At 36.0% G+C, this 6,313-nt stretch overlaps 1 pseudogene; it reads right to left on the minus strand.

The window, feature by feature from the left end:
- Window positions 1–956: 956 nt before the first annotated feature.
- On the minus strand, window positions 957–5,344 carry LOC125654849 (uncharacterized; annotated as a pseudogene).
- Between the last annotated feature and the right edge of the window lie 969 nt (window positions 5,345–6,313).

Below are 6,313 nucleotides of genomic sequence, written 5' to 3' on the forward strand. Positions count from 1 at the left end.
TAAAATGCTTTTTCACCAACTTCAAGGATTACATATTTGCTTACTGAAGTTTGACCCTATATGTATCTTGGAACTTGAATATAACATTGACGTTTTCTGATAGTTGACTTTCACTGTGATCAACTTTCAATGGAACATAGATCAATCCATGTCATATAATCATAAAGCTATAGCTATCAAGAGAAAAATTGACACAATTTTGGGACAATTTCCTCTAGAGTTTTCTTTGTGTTTGTAACACGAGGTAAACCTTCAAAATTTTTGCATGAAAAAATGTTGCGTAGACCATCCTCTCTGTCACGTTCAAATATTTTCTTCAGATGAGTCAGATTTTGTCCAGATCCTGCCACCTTTTCAGCAGTTCCCATCTTTCAATACGCCGTTTCCAACAAGGGGATGTAATGATTTTTACATTCTTTGCCTTCTCTCTGTTAAATCGAAGTTGATTATGTACCGCAGAACAAGGTGGAAAACTATGAGCAGCAATTTCCTTTGCATCCATCTTTGAATGAGAGATGAGTTGACCAAGGATCTTCACATCGTGCATTGTGGGCTTCATATGTTGTATGTAGAAAAGTTCTGGCTAAGTCCTCCTGCTTGTACGTTGACTGGGCGGGGAACACTTTCCTAAAAACATAAACACTGTCAATACACCCTTGACACAGTCCATAAATCGAGTTTCACATTTTATGTTCATCAGTGCATTCATTAACACAGGAAAGTTAAATTTACGTCCATTGTGTGCAATGAGATATACATTAGTGTGTTTTTTTAAACCACAAACAGAACTTGTCAATGGCAGTTTTCAGCTTTTCTACATGAACCTGATGACCGTGGACTGTCATTGTTCCGCTATTGTTGTAGATTATTCCTGGTATCTGCTGTGCACCGCATGCGATGGGAACCTTATGGTATACGTAGAGAGAAAATTCCTTTGCAGACCCAACAACTGATGCTGCAACCTGAGTGACATGTGGATAGTTCCCCCCACGCACTGAAAAATATATATATATATAATCAGTCTAATTAGTTTTTAAATTAAAATTTTTTCTCCTGAATTCTGATGAAAATATGTCATCGATGAGAGGTTGATTGCTGGTTGACTGTCATGTATCTCTAGGTTGTCGAACAGCAGTTTTGTAAACCTAAATCAGTTGTCTCTAAATCAAAAGCTATGAATGTAACATCGCCCTCAACATGCACAGGTTTGAAATTTCCATACGGCACAGCTTCTGGTAAATGTTCCACATCAGCATTCTCAGAAAGTCCAATGCCTGCAAAAAGTTACAAATTATAAATCTTAGCGTACAAAGAAGGTCTAGTTTGGGTAACTGTAAATCCATGTACATGTAATTACATATGTATATGGACACCAGATATTGTGAACACTATATTAGAGAATTGCATGATTTGGATTAGTCTAAATATGTAAATGATAAACAATTCACGTTGTTTACCAGACTCGTATGAAGCTACCTCCAATGCCTCATGCGCACCTTTTGTAACCACTCGCTCTTGCTTCAGTACCAAACGCCGTCTCTTGGTTGAAGGCAGACACGATTTCTCTTGAATTCTTTTCCTGTGAGGTATTTGCTGATCTGCGTATGCCATTGTAAACTTTCCAGGGGATATACCAGCTTCCTTATGAACCTTCATATACAGTAATCCCAAATAATTCAAAAATGTTATTGAAATACATGAATAAAGAATTTTCTCATCAATAAATTACTAATTTATCAAATTGTTACATAACAAGAAGAAAAGTGCTACATATATACTTACTATTCTGGAACCTCCATTCCTTTAATGTCATATGGCTTTCAAAAAACAACATATGAACATGCAATAAAACGATGAAAATAACATGAAAATTGGTTAAAAAAACTGATACCGCAAATCTAGTTGTTTTTGTATGGATGATGCATTAAAAATTTTGCAAATTTATTTGACCAAATCCCTCCTCCCCCCAAGAAATAGTGTGAAATTTTCTAATTTTCGGTATCAATAAATTCTGGGAATTCAACTGTTGTAAAAGCAAATATTCTCAATGAAATCAAATTCTGTTGATTTTTCGTAGAATATGATTTTTTTGAGATTTAACTTTTATTGATAAATATTATCAACAAAGTAATTGATATATGTATATGATAACCCTAAACGAATTTGCCTTCACAATACCAAATAACACATTAGAACAAAAAATAAAATGATCGAAACAGAGAAAACTTTAATTTAAAATATTCTATATACCTGAGCTTTGTACTCTCTTCCTTCATTGATGAAGGTTGCTGTTGCTGCTACACGAAAATCCAGGGATTCCGAATTTCCGTATTGCAAGGATTTTGGTGCTCGGAGTGTTACTTCACGGTTAGTGTGTTCACATTGCTGGCATGAACCTAGATCGGCAAGTTTTTCAGCATTGTTGATGATGGGTTCAAACACCTTTTCAAGCTGTGATCTTGACTGTTATCTCTGAGGGAAGCTTTGTAAGGTAAACTTCGGTGAATGTAGTTCTCCTTAGGTTTTCGCTTGAACCCACAGAATCTAGGATGACAGGCGGAGTGGTCTCCAAATTGGTGGCTCAGGTTTTCTTCCATTCCTGTCTTGTTACCTTGGTTCTTTGCAAATACGTATTTGATACACTTCTGTATGTGTTGTATTACACTCTTGCTGATTTTTTTCAATGCATACACGTTTTTTCCAATATTTTTCACAATGTGGTTGCGATCATATCGTTTTTTCAATGTCATATTCAAGTCCGATTTGATATGTGCAAGCATATCGTTGTATCTCCATCTCCATCTAAAACTTCGACAGGAGTCCCTTCATCTGAAAGTTCTTTAATTTCTTGCACCCCATCAACTTTGCACTACCACAATGATTTCGAACACATCGATGGTTGCGAACAGGCATGGAAGGCCTATTTCTCCTCCACCAGTTGCAAGTCTAACAGGTTCTGTGACGTACTAAGAATTTTATCACCTTTTTCCCATACTTGGCACTACTCATGAATAAAGTATGGGCTGAAAAAAATGTTGAATATTAATCTTTATACAAACTTGAATGTTTAAGGATAACGCGTCATCTGTTAATCAGACAAAATTTAATTGTGTACTGTTGCTGTTTAGAATCATGGAACCAGTCTCTGACATAAGTTTTACTAGAATTATTGTCATAACTTTGCACAATCATGCAAAACAACACATTTTACACCTACTGAAATTACTACAATGCAATATGTTCTTACAAGTCAGACTGTCAAATCTTCTTTTGTGCCAAGCTGTGTCAGCAGCAGCTGACATACCCCACCTCGTCTTGCATGGAAATCTGAGCTGCATTCTTTTTTTCCCTCTGACAACTTTCTTCCGGAACTTTTCTGATCGTCTTGGACCATGACCAAGTTGAAAACCGCTGTGTTTTAGTTGAAGTGGAGTTTTTGTACTAAAATTATTTTAAAAAATCTTAGATAATTTTATGATTAAGAATGGAAATAATACAAGATTTTGGTACATGTATTGTACACATAATCTTAATATTTCTAAATTACTTGTTGATTGTGTTTAACGTCGCTCTAAAAAACATATTTCATTCATACAGAGAGAAGTGATATATCTTTAATGGGCCAACGATGATGGTGTAATATCACTGTCATGATCGTGTGCAGGATTGGACAAAACAAGATGGCAGACGGCATTTCCAAACAAAGGTATGCTCTTAAAACTCTTCATTTTACCCACTTATTATGAATTTGAAACACTGCCTGGCCAGGGAGGCATCATTAAGTTGATTGGTTCTCATGTACACGTACAACTCTAAATTCATTGATCGAAGTTGACGATGTTGCCTCGATATAATTCGAAGCGGGCAAAGATGTTTCTAATCATGTTTTCATGCATTTTAAGAAAGATACTTTCGGTAAAATATACTCTGCACATATCTTTTGATGAAAACTTGAACCAGTGTATGCGATTTGTCCCTTAAATTGCCTTGGTTAGATAGATATCTCGACTTGACATTTGCTAATGTGCAGGATTGGACTCTGGTCGTTTCCACGATAAACGTGCCGGATTGGACCTCGATTTTGGTTCAGGATTGGACCGGACCCTCTTTTTATCTTTATTTTAAAATCCTTTATATTTTCGAATCTCGACTTCACTTTATCATATTTTAGTTTGATTAATGTAGCTTATTAGATTCTCAAAACAAAACAAAAACACCCAAAAAACTTTTACATGAAATTGTCATAAAATTCACAAACTTAGAATTTTATTGATGTTTTCATTATACGCTTGACAGATGATAGATTTAAAATCGGTTACTATAAAAACTTTCGTTAAAGCATCATAGGAAATTATAAATTTTAAAAACGTAGCAATGTGTATTTCCCTGAGAGACGTTTTCAATGGGTAGGTCAGAGTACATCATTCAATTCAATTTTTATTTATATGTGGGTTACTTCCATCATTTTCTTACAAAAATATTTCATAATCACCTGTCACCAGACATTGTTAGTTCAGCATTCTGTCTTGTTAATGGTGTACGGCTTGGCGGGTCATTTTCATCTTCGGTCCAACCCTCAGATTCGGCAGAGACCTCCAGATCCAAAGACGAATTACTTTTCAACAGTTTTCTGCATATGAGATCATATAGAACATAAAAACATGCACATGTTTATATTATTGTACACGTACCATAAAACTATAATAGTTGTTCCTGTGTTTGACATTTCCAACAGAATTGTTCAATTCACGTGCATGTATTGAATACAATAACAAATAATAGCCACAGTTATTGTAAGAGTGACTAATACACAGACAGATGCTATACAAAGTGATTCTTTTAATGCAGATTTGTTTCACGTGTGACAGTACAGTTAAAGAATAACCTGGATTCATGGTTAATAAAAAAAAAACCATACTAATTCCATAACAAAAATTCTAAGGATTATAATGCAAACAAACCTAGAATCCACATCTGCATCAGGTAATGGACATACCTCCAAATCTTCAATCATCTCCCCCTGGACTCCAAGGCCTCAGTACTTTCAGCTTCTCCAACATCACTATGATACACAATGATTTCATGCACAAACCCTTTGATTAAATTTCAGCATTTTTCTTTTTTTTTTAAAAGAAATTTGAAATATATATTTTTTATTAACTTACTTCATCTCCCTCTGTAAAGCATCAGTGGCTGCTTTCTGGGTAGATAATTTCGCAACAGCCTCTACATATACCCTAGCTCGTCGTTCCATTTTCTTCAGACTTTTAGGATTTATGGGTTTAAGATTTAGTGTGGACAAGAAATTGTTTAATCGATCTGGTCCACCAATAGAATTAATCATGCCTATAATTAAAATTTCTTGTGCAGAGATAGTCAGAATATAGTAGGGAATATGGGACAGGGGTGGGTGTTTACAGATTACATTTATGAATATGGACATTATGATATAATACGTGTTTGCATGTACCCACAAAAAATGTTAAATATCTCTTACTAACCTGTGCCCAGTTTCGTGTTTACAATAAAACACGGCAGCCCTGGTGTCTTTGTTTTTATCCTGTGTTTTTCCATACAGAATCAAACTAACGTCCCCACAGTCAACATTTAAGCACCTCACATACAAATAACCCCTAATCCCATCCGCAGTTCACTAACGACATTGTCATATTTTAACGACACAGGACCTAATTTACAATGTTTACAGTGCTTGAGGTTGGACAAAAGCTCGCCGAATTCAACTATTCTTCGGCCTTCTTTTCCGCGAATTTACCAAGCCTAATGTTGTTGAAGAGCGGGCAGTTCGAGTCCTGGCATGGGTCAGCGTAGCACGTACATGTATGACCGGATCCATAATTATGATCGATAAAAACAGTCTTGCGGCGTCGAGTTCCACGGACATTACTCGATTTCGGTCGTCCAAGAAATCGGCCCTGACTGTCGTTGGGCGTTGCCATTGCTACGGATAGTAATTTTTGTTTTAATGAGAGATAACTCTTGTTTACCGAGAGTGTTCCGGAAATTGCCGAAGTCGCAGATATCGGCCAACATCGTAACTTTTACCGGAACTGCTTCATTAGACATCTAAATCCTTAAATCGAGGCAGGCTACTGACAAAAATTGATGGTGCATGGGTTTTACATGTAACTGTCTCGTTTAAAGTCAGCATTTCGCAAATTCTATTGTCGTTATAAGAATTTACTTTGCCAATACAAGCCATCCTTGGGTCAAATGCTGTCTGACTTGTTTCATACCGATTGTTAGGCCGTTCTTGATATACTGATTATGAATACGGATAACTCCGTTTACCTGA

Source organism: Ostrea edulis, chromosome 1 (genome assembly GCF_947568905.1).
Source record: "Ostrea edulis chromosome 1, xbOstEdul1.1, whole genome shotgun sequence".
Classification (NCBI taxonomy): domain Eukaryota; kingdom Metazoa; phylum Mollusca; class Bivalvia; order Ostreida; family Ostreidae; genus Ostrea; species Ostrea edulis.